Here is a 17,678-nt window from a genome sequence, read left to right on the forward strand (position 1 = left end):
TCAAATTGCTGTTTCTTAAGATGAATCTTATCTCATCTCTTGAATCATCTCTTCATACATGTATCTATTTGCATCTCTTCTTGGATCTTCTCAGAGCTGCACAATTAATCGTAAAAAGATCACGATCTCGATTTGACCCCCTAGACGATCTTAATTCAGCATTTCTACGATTCTGTCAATCATATTTTCAAGTTCAGGAGAGAAGAAAAGGCAACTGCACGAGTCTTTTCATTCTTTCACATACATTGTTCTTCGACATGGACACCTCCAAATGATGTTGAAAGAGTCACATACTGTCTTTATAAGGTATAATTCACCTAAAAATTTATTTTTGTCTACATATAACGCTGTATTTGCGGCCGGGAAGTCACACGTGACGTGAGCAGCTGACCGTGAGCTGTAGGGCAGGCGCTCTCTACTAGATGTGCCCTTCTCCTTTAGTGAACAGAACCTGCTGTGAGTAACAGGTAATAAAGTTGTAAATAATATTGAGTTATTGGTACAGAATGATCGTTTAAGTGATCGCGCGCAAAGTATGAACAGCACTTAGCAGTGAAAATTAAACTGTAAGCGTGCACATCATTTAAATGATCACATCGCATTTTAGAGTTATGATTGCGACAAGCATTTGATATGTTTTTTCTTTTTTAGCGAACACACAGTTGTGCATGAAATTAAATGTGTTAGTATAACCAGTCTAGCCAGTGTCAGTATAATTACTCTAGCCTAAATAATGTTGATTTTACTAGTGAATTAAATGGTCTAATAATGTTGTCAATGATTGCAAGCATATATCTCAAATATAATTCAACATCAGAATTATTATAAGTGGAATAGAATTATTTATAGAAAACAGTAGACCTACACATAATATTATTGTTGTTTTACCATATGTTTGAGAAAAAACAATAATAATTGCAGACTCATATTAAGCTTTATTTTACATCTACAGAATTGTAAGAGAATCGTGATTCTCATTTTAGCCAGAATTGTGCAGCTCTATTCTCAAGTAGTATTTTAAACTCTTTTCACCTCTTGTGGTCAGTTCTTGACCTTTCTGATCTATTTCTTTTAATCTGATCTTCTCGTTTCTTATTGCATCTTCTGAAACAGCATTATCTTCTCTCAATCCTTTCTTGAAACTTCCCTTGTCACATTCTGTCTTGGCTTCTCTTCTCGTCATTTCTCACATTTGTCCTGTCTTCTATAATATCTTCTGTCTTGTCTGTTGTAGCCCATTCTCACCTTTTCCCACCATGGCTCTTCTCATTTTGTCTTTTTTTCTACCCCTTTTTCTTACCTTTGCTGGCCTTTTACTCTCTCTCTCTTTTCTCATCCTATTTCCATCTTTCCTTCTATTATTTTGCATATGCTCACCAATGTAAATCTGTCTTTCTTCATCCTGTTTTTCCACATGCGCTAGGATCCTCCGAGCCCTGGCTGCTGTTTGTAATTTGCCATGTCTCTGTGTTCTTCCGCAAGCCTGAGAGAGACATGCTTTACTCGCCCGCTGAGAGAAACCTCTTATCTGTTTGCTCTGCATGCTAATCTCTGGCTCCAGCGCTGCATTTGTTGGAAGAGTTTGGCCTTGTCTGTAAATCCTTGCTCCCTCTGTGTCATTCGATCACCCCTTAGAAGACTTAAGCAGACTAGACCGCTTCAAAGTATATCAATCACACTCAAACTGTGGATGAATGCATTTTTGCAAATAGTGATCAACCTCTTTGCAGCTTAAAAGCAGAAATGAAAGAAGTCTCATTGGGTTAAACTGAGATTTTTGCACTCCTTCGGGAGAATAACAAGTCGTCTGGGAGGGCACTCGCTAGGAAGTGCCTTGTGCTGTAAGAGCCCAGTGTCGGGATCTGTCTGCAGGCTATGGTGCTGAAACAGCAGGAGGCCTAGAGCTGTCAAAGTTCTCCAGTGCTGAAAACAGAGCTGCAATAGGGAGCTGTCTTCTTATGTGGTGCTGAAATACTGTCTGGAGCTGTCCACACCCGGGGGTGCTGAAACCATCGAGACTTGCTCTGGGCTATAAAGTTATATTAAAAAAAAAGAATGAATAAAGCTTGTGAATAAATAATAAATATTTAATGATAATAATAATAATAATAATAATAATAATAATAATAATTTGTATTATTATTATTATTATTATTATTATTATTATTATCAAATACCAATGATAATAATAGCTCTTGTTGTTAATGAGTGTTTTGTGTGTGCTTTTATGTTGCTTTTATGTGTAAAAGTGCTGCTCAGTGGGCTGAGCTGTGCTCTAAAAGCCAATTACTGTTTAATTTACCCATTGTCACATGTAGTTTTTTTTTCTCTTTTCTCTGTGCTGCACTCTTTGGAAAATGGCTGCAGGCATATTGATCGAGATTGGGGATAAAATAAGACCCAGTATATTTTAGTTGTGGTTTAGGAGTGAATGTGAAAAAGGAAAGGAGGGAATGTAATGCTGACTAAATTGACTCCAGACATTTTATATTTATGGCTATACCTTAAAATTATAGATCATTACAAGTTCTCTCCTTTTCTGTTTGTTTATATATATATATGTATGTATGTATGTATGTATGTATTTATGTATTTATTTATTTATTTATTTATTTATTTATTTTTGTTAGTAACTAGATGTTGTTTAATTGCCCCAGGTGACATCTCGAGTCAAACATAGGCTCATGCAGTTACTTCTCATTACCACTGGCCATCTGCTGCCCCTATAGTATTGTAATGATACACTGCTTGTTTCACACTTCCTTTCTTTTCACCCTATCAATGATTTTTAGTTCCTAGTGTCTCAAGAGCTTTTAGGAGGCCAGACCCTGCATTAGTCATTTGATGTTTTCCCAGTAGTCTACTTATGACAGAAAGGGAAAAGTGCCATTGAGATCTGTCAAAAAAGACAAATCTGCTAGTTTTGTATGATTTTGTTTTGTTTAATTTAGTTTTGTCCATTCATTTATTTGTAAAGAATGGATTTTATGTTTAAATACAGTTAAATTCAGAATAATTTGCCCTTCTGAATTATTAGCCCCTGTTAATTTTGTTTCCATTTCTGTTTAACAGAGACTTTTTACACACATTCCTAAACATAATAGTTTTAAAAACTCATTTCTAATAACTGATTTATATCAAGAGTGAAAACACATCTGAATAGCTGTGCCTTTACTGAATGAGCACTGTGATATGTCCGACAGACCGCACTGTTGTGTCTTTCTTCTTTTCATTCTTTTATAACATGTTTTAACACATTTAAATCTGTTTTTATCTGTTTTTTTATCATTTTTATTATCTGTTTTCCTTATACTTGTCTTTTATTTTTGTTTATGCAAAGCAATTTGAATTGCCACTGTGTATGAAATGTGTTATATAGAAAAAACTTGTTAAAATATATCAGACATACTGTGAAAATTTATTTGCTCTGTTAAACATCATTTGGAAAAAAATAATAATAATACAAAAGGGGGCTTATAATTCTGACTTCAACTGTATATAATTTGATTATTTTTTCCTAAACATTACTCTCTTTTTTTTGCTGGACAAAATGAACACACAAATTATAATGTTATGACCCTTGATGAAAATATGTTTAGGAATTAACTGGACATTGAAAAAACAGGAGCAACACTGAGATGACCACAAAAATAAACTAGTGTTAAAAGGTGGCAAGAGAAACGCAGAACAACATATTAACACCGCAAAGGATTTATTGCTTCCACAAACCATATAATTACAATATGTGCAAACACTATAATAATATTAACAAATAGTATATTGTTACTATCAAATATATTGTAATTAGAGTGGGAACTGAAAGTTGCACTTGAAATATCAAAGAAAAAAAATTGACAAAAATATCCCAATAATTTCCTCCCAATCCTCTAAATAAGAAAATAACAAAATTAAAAGAAGTAGTCTTCAGTGTTGATTCACCCTGATATTACTCTAACTAAAAAAAAAAAAAAAAAAAAAAAAAAAAACGAATTAGCGCACTTCGCTAAACAAGTGTGTCTAAGCATCCAAAAAACATGCAGGCAAGGTATCTATGTCATGTGGCTTACTATGTTGTTCCAGGTCTTCCTTGTCTGAAACAAAAATTTTTAATGGAACTTTACCAGGCACACAACAACTGACAAACGACAACCTGAAAGTCATTAATTTCAAATGGAGAGTAGTCTGGGAGCTGCATGGAGTTTTGATAATCTCCTTATGCAGAAAGTTCGGATTTAGTTTGAGCTGTGGATACATTGAAATATTTGAACTCCTGCGACTAGACCGTATGACCAGCAGACCAGATGTGATGTATTCCAGTGTTGTCCAAGCAGATTTGTATATGAAAAAAATATATTTTTGATATGATAAATATATATATATATATATATTTTTTTTTTATCAGAATCTCGAAAAAAGTCTATATTAAAAAAAACAAAAACAAATACAAAGCATTTTCTTCGGTAGGGCTCACATGGTCCTCGATCAGAGGCCGGTTGTATTCGTGCTTCTACACGAACCTGTGTTTGCAGCAGGTCACCACACAGATCAACAGGCAGCTACAAAGTCACTGCTAGTGTGAATGAAGCATTAAATGTGCAAGACACCATCTGTCATTAAACACAAATATTACAAACAGAAGTTTAAAAACAAATTGTTTGAAAAAATCTCACTTAAAGTCAGCATTAGTATCAGACTAAAACAAACAGAAACCACAAACAGATAATGACACGCCAAATGCCAACAGCAGCTGATCTTATTGCCACTTCTGATTTAAAGGTCTCTGTGCAGATCATAATTGGCAAAAAGCATACATGTCATCACAGGGTGATTAGGATTGGCAGTCTTGTTAGCCAATAGTGTTCCGAATGTAGGCGTTACCTAAAGCCTGGTTTATAGTTTTGCATCGAGTGATTGGCGAGACCCACGGTGCATACCTTGCACTTTGTTGTGCATTTATACTTCTGTATCGAGTTTCTTAATGTAACGATCTACCTTAATGTAGAAGTGGCTCAATAGGGATGTGCAACAACTTTAATCATAAGGTAAACACAAATAAACACTTTCCATCTGGACCTTCTTCATAGGACTCATGCATTTGTAAACACTCGGTCAAAAGGGTTCACATGGCTCTTGGTCGACCCACATCCATCAGCGCTAGCAAGCCGACCAATCACAATGCCTGTGCTACGCGTCATTGTGATGTGTAGTTACATTTTTTTAAACGAAATGCACTGCGAGAGCTATGCGTGCACGCGCAGGCTGCACCAGAGCATATGCGTGCGCTTGACACTGAAGTATAAATTACCCTTAAATGTGAAAATGACAGGGAGAAAAAGACAGAAAGAACATACACACAAAAAATATATAATAAAAAAATAAATAAAACAGTGTACGGTTTGTAACAATAAAATATGCATAAATATGACATAACAATAAAATTACATCTGGATTAGTATATAATGGACAGATAGGCTGTTATGTCCATTCCTGTAGTTCTAGTGTTAGGCAGAATGGCGTCTCTCATGCTCAACAGAGGCTTGGTCTAATGGCCTAAAGCACAGAGTTCTGAGAAGTTTCTCCACTGCTATGAAACATGTTGGTCTGAGGATTTCTCTTTAATACAGCTCATTAGTTACAGCTGGAGGGAGGAGAGAGGAAGGAAAAAAAACACTCTGAGTGTGACAGAAGAGGCTCAGGCCTCTAAGGGGAAAGCGAATGGTCTGAAAGTGAACATTGAGAGGTGCTCAGCATTTTTGTCCACACCAGATGCTTGTCTGTTTTGTGGTCTGGATGGGTTTCTGTTGTGTATCCTGATAGTCATTATTCCACCCTTATCCACAGTCCACTGTGGCCCTGCAGTCCTCAGTTCTTGTTGACTTAACATGTCTGTGATCATGAATATGAATAATTGGTAGTTTGGTAATTATGTTTGTATTTTTTTTTCTTTTTTTTTCTGGTAATCAATGAGTTGATGCTCTTTTTTTTCCCTGGATACATTGCATATGTATGAGGGCTGCACAATTTGTCATTTCAGCATAGATATCACAGATCATTCACAATTAACATATCATGCAATGTGACTATTGTGAATGATCTGTGATATGATCTGTTTAAATTATAATTCATGATATGCAAGTGTTTTCGATGCCTGTGATTGTATAATGATCTTAATTAGAAAGCATAGAAAGTTGTAACAATTGTGACTTAACAACGATTCATTTTATTAAATCATTTTTATTTTCATAATTCACTTACTGTACTTGAATAAAGTTAGACTCAGAATATGACAAAACACTTTTTCAATTGTATTTTTTTTTTATTTATATTTATTTTTGTATTTATAGATTGTTATTCATGTAAATACGCACAACAAATACAGAAATGCACTGCAAATAGTACAGACCACATCGAAAATGTGTCGGTGGAACCCAAAAATTATATAGATTGTTTGCTCGATTTTATGGAGATGTAATCCCACTGCAAAAATCATCCTAATCTATTTAACGTTATAAATGATTTCCAAACAGACATATTGCGCTCTATTTTAATGATCTGGGCACAAAATCTAAAGTGCATGGTGCAAAAGCATTAAAGACATGTCCAAATATACTTTTGCTATTTTAAGGATGGTAAAATGCGCCATGGCGTATTGGTCTTACTGGGTTGTGCTTATTCTTTTATTGAGTTATGGGTGTGTTTTGTACAGTGGCCAAGAGAGCTTAATGCACTGCAATTTAAGAAAACACATGCAATTACAAAAAACACCAGCACACTAAGAAACGATCTTCATCAGTTTGACGACATATGTGTTGCAAATTCTCACAACACAAACAACTGAAGAAACACATTAAATTTTGTCACAAGACAAACAACTGAAGAAAAGGCCTGAGTTATATGAGCAAAGGACAGATATATCCAAACACACATCCTATGCCCAATATGGTCCAAAACTTGACAGGTGAGCAAATCTAAACTAGTTTTTATTAAAACAAATATACATTTGCTAATAATAATAAAATTATACAAAAATGAAAAAAAAAAAACTGAAAAAAGCCCCTCCTGGTGAAGAAGGCATGGAGGCAGTGGTTTTAAATATATGTAGAAAATAATAATGTTTGTAAGATTTTAATCCTTTAATTCTTTTTTATTTGTGAAGATACTCGTGTATTGCTGTTCATCATGTGTGTATTAAGCTATGTGTACACGTTTAAGATGCACATCTAACACGCTCTATTGCACAGTCTATTTTAGTTCCTCAAAATAGCAACGTGCCAAATAATTGCGCCTTAACACAGCTCTATTCTAGACCGGAACACCCATGAGTCCACAAAGTAGCGCAAATGGATTTGCTATTTAAACAACAGGGCACAAAACCTGAAAATTAGGGTTGCATTGGTGAGAAAATAGCCCCAAACTACACCAAACATGTCTTGCACCTTATTGCACCGGGTGTATAGGGCCCATCAAGTAATTTAGTGAAATTGTATTCATATCGCAATAATAAAAAAGCCATTGCTCGATTTTTCCAGTATTGTGCAGCTCTAGTATGTATTTAATATTTTTATAATGTTATCTAGTTTTACATTTTTTTTAATCTTCATATAAGCCTTCTGATAAAACTGAATTAGAAATTGCTTTTGATTTGAGTTCCCCCTTCCTTTTCTTTTTGATTTCTACACTACATGACATTAAAACATATTTAACAGCAAACTTTCCAACTTTTTATCTTCTTTTATTCGTCTTGTAAATGCGTTTGCTATTGTTTGATTACCTCCCATCCTTGTCCCATTGTCGGCTGTAATCTTTTGAGTGCTGTTAAATCGTCCTGTGTTTCTGTTCAATCTGGAGCACAGTAGTCACGATGAGGCGTTTATATGATGTGTGTGTTGCGCCATTGTACATTTGTCTGTCTTTATCCCCATGGGATGCCGAGTCAGGCCCATGTGCTTCGTCACAGGGGGCCCGGCTTTGAATGTACCGCTCTGCTGTTTCTATGTAGGTCAGGCAAAGCATCGTCTACGTGCGCTGTAATCTTTGCACTCCACTGTTAAATCTAACGCGTGTTTGTGCGAATCTGATGGTATGCTTTATCTGCTGCTCTCCAAGATGCTAATGGGTGGCCATGAAACTTTAAATACCCTTGACTGATTCAATAATTTAATAATGATCTCTCGGAAGATTCCTCCTACGCACGGCCCATTTGTTTTCTCAAGACAGAGGTGGAGAGAAAAAGTGGCCATTTGGAGAGGCTCTGGTCTCTGCTGGCGCACTGCTTATGCAGATAGTGCTGATGTAGTCAAGGCAACTTATTAAAAGGGGACATATCATGATAACTTATTTTTAAACAACGTTTAGGAGCTATAATCAGGTCCCTGGTGCATCTACCAATACAGATAGTGTGAAAAAGGACAGTTTAGGTAAGCTTTTTTTCTGTTAGCATGTGAAGAAATGATCCGCTCATGTTGCGCTCCCCTAGTGACGTAGAAAGGGGATCTTATTAAATATCACCAGCTCTTAATCTGCATGTTTACACACACAGTGGCGCTGCAGCAGTTCAACATTTCTGTTTACTCTCTGTAGCAGCTGGAGATTTACAATGCCTGTGCCAGAAAAAAAAAAAAAAAATTACAAATGTTCCAACCAATGAACATAAGAGTCTCCATAGACTCCCAACACCTGAGCCACTGAGGACATTGTGGTTGTATTTCACTTTTGAGGGAAAAAATGTTTTTACAAAGTGTTTACACTAGACTGCTTCACCAGTGTGCTTCATCAGTCAGTTCAGCACAGTTTCTGAAGGATTGGTCAATAATCGCACTTGTGTTTTCTTTTTATATACAAAACAAATGTCACCTGGTATTTAGAGAATGCGTCTGTATTCACAAACCGCATATTTATAATGTTATTTGTATCCTGAAATTTTAAAGGTGCAGTATAGGCATGGCACATAAATTGTTTTTAAAACATACCGCTGTTTTAAAAAAACCAAGGTTTTAAAATCGCTGTTTTATTTTTTAAATTTTTTTTTAGGACAACAGTACCTCAAGCTGAAAAGATATCCAATGCCATTTTAAATTGTAAATAAATCTGTGTTTTTGAAACTAATAAAGACAGCAGAAGTCAATGATTTATTTGAATTATTTACCTAACATGTTTACTACTCCACAATATTTTAAATGAGGTACTACCTCTGTCATATTGTCATCCTCACATGACATACCTGCATCAGTTGTGTTGCTTTACTCCCATTCATGAATTCTCTCACAGTGCATCATGGGACTGGGTAGTGTCCATCGAATGTGCATTTCAGAATCTCGCCGGAAGTATTTGGTCATCCTGGTACTTCTTGCATACTGTTTTTCAAATTATATGACTTCAGACATACTACTCGACTCGCATATCGTTTTTAACATTCTATATAGTATAGAAGTTGATATATAGTATCGAATTTCAGATGCAGCCATTGTGTTCAAAGCTGGAAAAAAAAATATTTTTTTACTTAGACATTTAAAAAGAATATATTTTTTGGAGCAGTGATCACAGTACCGTGAAATCGTGATTTTTTTTATCACCAAGTCTTTAGAAGACTCTTGACATTGCAATAGGAATGATTCAAGTAAATGATCTAAATGTATTTATATATGTATTTTAATATTCTGGGTAAGGCATAAGACTAAAACATGTGCGTCCAAATAAACATTGTCAGGCTGACAAATAACTCCATTACGTTGAGGAACTCAAACGGTCAACAAATTTAAATGTGTATTTCTACGCGGCCTCTTTACACAGATAGATACGTTATTTGCGCGTACACATGAAGCATGACCACCAGCTGACAGAGAGAAATCAGGCAAACTCTGCATTAACCTAAAAGACTTCTTTCTGAAAGACCAACGTGACCTTGTATCTATAAAAAAAAAATTTTGTAAGTACTTCTGCCAAAAATGCAGAATCAAAAGTTTTCTAAATCATGAAGCAAAATGGGAATAACATTTGCACGCTGGAGGGAAATGACATCAAGCAGTTCAAAACAACGATCAGGAGGATGACATCATGGCCCCATAGCTTATTAAATTTAGACGGGTATGTTTTAAAACTATTTTAGTCACGCAAAGCTTATGTAGATTGTGTTCTTGTTTATGATAGGGTTTATATGCGTAAAGGTGTTTTTCAGCCACTGAAAACATTCAGAAAAATATTGACTTGCCAGAGTACCTTTTACAGCATCGATAATATAGTCAGTTAAAAATACATAAGCATTCATTTAGTTGTTCAAGTGTAAAAGGAGATGAAAACAAGCGACGTATAAGGATCAGCAAGCACAATTGAAAATCAAGCCACTTGTTGTCTTGGTAACGTAAGTGTATTGTAAAATGATGGCAAGATTTGGCTTTTTTTTTCTGATCCGATTTTTATTTAGTTGATTAACAAAACATAAGGAAATAGCGCTCTTCCTCCTAAGCAGCTTTACTGTGGTGAAGTTTGAGTTGTATTCACACATTCATTCATTTGTGAACTGTGACTGCTTGTGACATGCTCCTACTCTAATGCTAATGTTGCTTTGAATATTGGGTCTGAAATAGTATGAAGGAATGACTTTTGCACAAAACAACATTACAATTGATTCATTGACTATAAACAGTGCTGTATGTTAGAGTCACTGGCTTATTATATAATTTCACTATTTAGTATTTGCAAACAATACTTTTATGAAATTATATTATTAAGGAGAAAGTCCAAATGTGGGAAAATAAAACCAACTTTACCCCAATGCCAGTTTTAGGGAAATATAATTCCTGCACCTGCTGACCTGTTAACAACTAGCCTGGACAAAGTGCGTGTCTCAATAGAGTTTTCTAACTGGTGAATGACATGATATAGTGTATATATAATGTTGGCTATCGTCATCAGATTGTCATCTATTTAGTGCGCGTTTGCTCATTCATGACTTAAGGAGGCGTGGCTTTGGACGGCAGGGGAGGGATGTCAATTCCAAAGGTATTATGCTAATTTTAGCATTCTGGCACATCACATACTGCACTTTTGATTCTACAACTAGTACAGCATAATTCATACATTTGCACTGTATAATCTTCTGACATTATTTGTTTATTTTACATTTTCACTAAAGAAAAGATAATTTTACTAATAATGTAATGTTTATTAGCAAAGACAGCACTTGAGAATAGATCTGCAACATTCAGTACTAGTCAATGGAAAATTAACCAACTTAACTCAAGACAAATTTATCCAGTAATCTCACAATTGAGAATGCACAACTCTTCCAGAACATTTTCCTGTCTACCATCACTTTACTCCTTTCAGCTTTCACAAGATTCACTGCAGTTCCCATTGGATTCAATGATATTTGACCTCATGTGAATATTTTCTTTCTTTTTTGTCTGTCATAATTCGGTGGGTTCATTGACGTTCATTTTCCTTGAATTTTGAATTTCCTCAATGAAAGCTGGTCTAATTAATTGAATCATGAAACAATACAATTTAGGATTTTACAGTTACAGTAGCATTTTTTATAAACCACATATGATTTATTCATTAATTCTTGACTTTTTTAATGTACTAGACATCTTTAAACTAATACAATTTTACATTTTAATGATTACATTGTTTACATTTTGAAGAAATTCTGTGAAATATGACCCCCACAGCATAACTTTATCCACTAAGCATTAAGAACTGTATTTATGTGTACTGTATTGTGATCTTTTCCTTTTCATCATCTGACTTCACTTTGAACATGTCATTTCTGTGAATTAGTGATGCTGCGAACGATCGGCTGAAGATCAGTATCGGCCGATAATCACATTTTATGACTCGATTGGTACTCGCCAATCTGGCTGATCTGATGAACCAGTCGTAGGTGTTTGTTTACGAGTTAATATACAGAAGAACCAGATGTGCTAGTTGGAGAGCAAACTATTGGAATGGTCTTGCATGTATTTAGACCTTTTTACATATAAAAGAACTGAAAGTTTTGTGTTTTTGAAAATATTGCAAGTTCACTGAAACTTGGCTGAACATTTTAATGAAATAAAAAGTTTAAAAAAATATTTTGTTAAACTTGAATATCTAATGCTCCATGCTCCAAACTTTTTCTTCATTGAAACATGTTGAATTCTTCCAACGTTTGCAATGTTTTTAAATTGCTTTTTAGTTCTTTTTCTTACATTTTTAAATCTGCTTTATTCTATTATTTTCTGTAAACCTGCTTCTGACCATGACATATCCACACTAAATGGTAATAAGAGACTTGTTTAAGGGATGCTATGCAGCATCTTTCATTTACTCACTTAGGTAAGGAGAGATCTACACTTAAGTATCACACTTAGAGGGAGCATCAAATAAAAGCTTGAAGGATCAGAATCGGTACTCAGTATCGGCTGTACACCATGACAAGGTATCGGTTCTTGATATCGGCTGTAAAAATCCTGATCGGAGCATCCCTACTGAGAATTTGGCTATATTATGACTTGTTTTGTTCTTTCTGGATTGTCAGAATGTGGCATTTGAAGGCTTACGTACACACACACACACACACACACACACACACATGCACACACACACACACACACACACACACACACACACACACACACACATAAAAACAAACATTTTGCTCACACCCAGATAGGGGCAAATTTTACAAGCTATAATAAATGAGCTTTGTGGTATTTTGAGCTTATACTTCACAGACATATTTTTAGGACACTAGAGATTTATTTTACATCGTTTGAAAAGCGGCATAATATGTCCCCTATAAAAAGAGGAAAGCTGCATTAAACATGCTGAGACTGGTTTTGTACAGCAGGTCAGAGCTGCAGAGAATACCTTCCACGGTTAATGTCTTACTAATGCGTGAAGATGTGATTGAATGAAGCGAAAAGTTGAAAGAATAGCTTTTGGTACAAATTCTCCTTGGTTATAGGCAGCATCTGTCAGCCATGCCATCAATAACTGTCTGTTTCACTTTACTCCTTTCAAATCTCATAAGGTTCACTGCAGTTCCCATTAGATTCAAGGATATTTGACATAATGTGAATATTTTCTATTCCCTTTTTTTTCTGTCATTTGTTCATTCATTAGAAGCATGCACCATGCAGGGTTCAGTGAAGTCCATCTTCTTTCTCCAAAATTGGATTATTTTTTTCATTTTTTTAAAGAAAGCTTGTCTAATTAATTGAAATCATGAAACTAAATGAAATTATATTATTATTATACAAATTGTCATATTTTACAGTTACAATTACATTTCAAATAACTTCATTCATTCATACATTTTTACAATTTACAAGTACTATCATATTTTTAGGAAGTCTATAAAATCTTTTCCAAAAGGAAACCACACAATTACATTCCACATTTTCCACATTACAGAAATCTTATAGCAGGGGTTCTAAACCTTTTTCACTTCGAGACTCACCTCCTTCTGCGAAAATATTTTGAAGGCCAGTCTGTCTGACATTCTCTTAAACTGATTGTCTAGAGAAAATGCTTATTTTAGACTTATATTTATAAGCAAAACATTTATTTTACCTTCTACTGTTACTCTTATTTTTCTACAGCATTTTATAAAAGGCAAAGCATATCTATCTATCTATCTATCTATCTATCTATCTATCTATCTATCTATCTATCTATCTGTCTGTCTGTCTGTCTGTCTGTCTGTCTGTCTGTCTGTCTGTCTGTCTGTCTGTCTGTCTGTCTGTCTGTCTGTCTGTCTGTCTGTCTGTCTGTCTGTCTGTCTGTCTGTCTGTCTGTCTGTCTGTCTGTCTGTCTGTCTGTCATCCATCCGAGGAAACCGATAGCAACAAACCAAGTTCAAAAACTAATCCTAATGAGTAAACTAACCCATTTGAGTAAATGAAGCAATTTGAGCACAGTAAACAATTTGAGCAAAACAAAACTGTTGGAGGAAACCGATCGCTACAAACCATTTGAGTTCAAATCTATAAGAGTACTGTAAACTAATGCCATTTAAGTTGAAGTAATGAAATATTTCAAAAACTCATTGCCTTCAATACTGTGTGTGAATGTGTATATATATATATATATATATATATATATATATATATATATATATATATACACACACACATTCACACACAGTATTGAAGGCAATGAGTTTTTGAAATATTTCATTACTTCAACTTAAATGTCATATATATATATATATATATATATATATATATATATATATATATATATATATATATATATTTTTTTTTTTTTTTTTTTTTTTTTGACCAGTTATTCTTTAAGAGTATTTGAGCCTTTTCTTCAATAAATGAACATAACAGGACAACATTAAATGCCTAAAAACAGCTGCTGCTTTGAATTGGACTAACAACTATTCATCTATTGACCTACTATTCATATCCATTACAAATAAATAAAAAGCAAAAAAAGTAAAGTACAGTAAAAACTCACTAAATCTGTTAAAACGCTCCGATATGAAGGTGGTTTTGCTGCTGGATATTATTGTTACTTGCTGACAGGAACAGTGAACAGCTGTTCACCATTGAAACACCACAAGCTTCGCTAGATCGTACTGTACATGCAAGCGTGCGTTATAAAACACTCGCAGGACATTAATTTAAACATTACAAATCACAGACTAGAGGCATGCTTGGGCTGGTTATTATAACTCCAATCATCGTTACCTTTACATTTGCGTGGTTGTTAGCTGTATACAACAGAGAATGTCCTAGTTGGCGTGCAGTGATTGGAAAGCCAGTTGTCTGTACTTAACAATGAGACTGTTTTTGCACCGAAGTAATCAATCACAGAACATGAGAAATGCCATCACTTCAATAATTTTAAAATAACATATTTTATATGAATAATTAAATTGAAAAATGAAATTTTAATTATTATAGCCTAATATTTAGGTTAATTTTAATAATCTCGCGGCCCACCTGCAGGATCACTGAGACCCACTGGTGGGCCATGACCCAATGGTTGAGAATCACTGTCCTATTCTGTCTGTTATATTTTGCTGGTTATTGCTTTAGCATTTTTCTCAAGCACACTGAATTTAATCTTGTCAAGTTCAGATGTGCTTATGTTTGTTTGAGCTTCTGTATTTTGCTGATGTGAGGTGCTCTGCAGGCTCTGCTCTCTCATCTGTCTGTATATTCTCAGTCTGCGGATGGCAGTGGTCCAGTCGCTCTTCTTTTTCCACTGGGATGAATGGCCTGCAGCTACTGCTCTTAATTAATGATGTGTGAGCCTGAACTACCTGTTCTTGTCTCTCCTGCATGGATCCTCCAGAAAAAAAAGTGTTCAGTTTTTAAAGAGAACTAGCAGCCAACGGAAATGATGTAAATGTGATTTTAGACTGTGGGCCAAAAAACGAATACCATAGTTTTACTCTGAATCCATAACCTGAACCATTTCCATGCAACAGTGCAACATTTGTTAGAATTTCACATTGTGCTACATTATTAAATATGTTGACTGTTAAACTTGACAGCCCTGAAAATGCTACTTATAAAAGTACCCTTCAGAAATCATTCTATTATGCTGTTTGATTTTATAGAAACATGGTTTATTATTTATTAGCCATTCTGAAAACAGATATAATTTTAATGCAAACTTTTTTAGTCTTATTAATTTTTTTGTTTTGTTTTTGTGGAGACTGCATTTTATAAATAAATAAATAAATAAATATATATATATATATATATATATATATATATATATATATATATATATATAGAACTACAGCATCTGTCTGTGATTGTTTCCCTAATCCTATTTTAAATCCTGAAAGCCTCCAGGTGTCAGTGGAGCTGATTTCTCTTTCATGGACAGCTAAGGAATCAAACACTGCGTCCTGTCTGACCCGTATGTGAAAATAACTGTCTTTTCTGAAGGTGTGCTACTTCAGCAAGCGTCAGTATTGATGGAATCAGCCTGGATGGAGACTCTGGTTGTGCGCCATTGATTTTGTCTGGTGGCGTTCATGCCTGGAGCTCATACATTTTCTACCCTGCATGAGATTTTGCACACATGCCCTGTTGTTTGTCCCTCTCTCTGATGCTTTTAAATAGAGTTGACTCATCGGTCTTGTTTGAATTAAAAAAAAAAAATGTTTATAATAACTTTTAGATATAATCTGTACATTTTTCTGTAAATGTTCAATAATGTCAATCTTATTTATATAGAGCTACTAAACACAAGCAAAGTTTGACCAATGTGCTGCACAATACAAATCACAAAAAGAAAGCTATAAAATTATAAAAAAAACTCAATGATAAACATTCCAAATCGAATAGGTTTTCAGACAGAGGTGATACAGATCTAATACAGAGAGGCAGAGCATTTCACAATCTTGGGCCAACTACTGTGAAAGCATAGTCACCCCTGCTTTTCAGCCTCGACTTAGGGATGCACAATAATCACTGGTTTGATGACCGAAGAGACCAACCAGGCTGATGTTCAGTCAACAGATCTGACCGGTAAGAAGGTGCCAAGCCATTCAATGATTTAAAAACCAAGAGAAGAATTGTGAACACAATTAAGACTGGAGTGATGTAGTCATGTTTTTTTGGTACTGTTAGTACCAAAACGAGCCTTGCAACAGCATTTTGAACAGTAAATGGGATAGAGTTGTCGGACTAATCCTAAAATACAGTATTCCAACCCAGAGGTGATAAAAACATGAATTATTTATTTCAAAAATGTTTCTAGATAGAAAAGGTTTTACTGTTAAAAAAAAAAAAACAGGATTTAGCCACTAATAATAGCCCACACATCATTTATTAAAGCTTGTCAAATTTGTAAGTAGGTATCGATGCAGCCCAGAGACCTCCAAGTGGGAGGGACTTACACTTTTATGACAAGAAGGGCTACAGAGAATGTGCTCATAATTATAGCATCATTATTGTGACACTGTAAAACAGTGTTTTTCTTTACTCTAAGGGTTATTTTAAGGTTGTAGTAGTTGTAGACGTTGATAAAACACAATTAGGTCTTGTGTCATGTACAAGACATGAAATAAATCATTCAAAAGCTCCAGGATGTTTGTACATCCCACTTGGGAGCTCAAGTCTCACCCATTTGGTGCTGACTCTGACCTTTATTTTAAGAGTTTACACTTAGCTGATGATTGGTAATAAGCTTGTTTGGCATGCTGTCCCAGAAGACAGCCCAGAGCTTCTTCCACTTTAGCAAGGCGAGGTGGGAGTTTGAGCTCAGGTAGATCTCGATGAACTCCCCTGGATTATTTCTGAATAAAGATAAATATAAGGATGGCTAAAGAGAGATATATGGCTTGCTAAGAGCTTGACTATGATGCTAATTTGGTATGTTCAGTTTACTTAGGCTGTGTGTTTTTTGGACTGTGGGAGAAAATTGGAGAAAGTGGGGAAAACCCACGTGAACATGCACAGAACTGGTTTTGTAAGGACTTTAACCAGAAACATTCTTTCTGTGAGGCAACAGTGCTAGTCACTGGGCCACCATGTCACCCTATCTAGAATAGAGGGGGAGTAGGTGTGGATGGTAGGATTCTTCAAGATGAAGATACTGAGGTAGAAACTTACTATTTAAATTAAGTTAGGAATCATCTGATTGGTGAATCAATCATAGGCTAATGTAGGACCAGATGTGGCCAATCATAAGCAAAAAATTAGTTTAGAAATAAACTTCACTTA

General features: G+C 35.0%; 1 protein-coding gene across 5 annotated transcripts in view; it reads left to right on the plus strand.

Annotated features, from left to right (window-relative positions):
• The window catches only part of nrg3a (neuregulin 3a), a 600,385-nt gene that overhangs the window by 79,620 nt on the left and 503,087 nt on the right, over window positions 1–17,678 (plus strand). The window lies entirely within an intron of this gene.

This window comes from Danio rerio, chromosome 13, assembly GCF_052040795.2.
Source record: "Danio rerio strain M-AB ecotype USA chromosome 13, GRCz13ab, whole genome shotgun sequence".
NCBI classification, from domain to species: domain Eukaryota; kingdom Metazoa; phylum Chordata; class Actinopteri; order Cypriniformes; family Danionidae; genus Danio; species Danio rerio.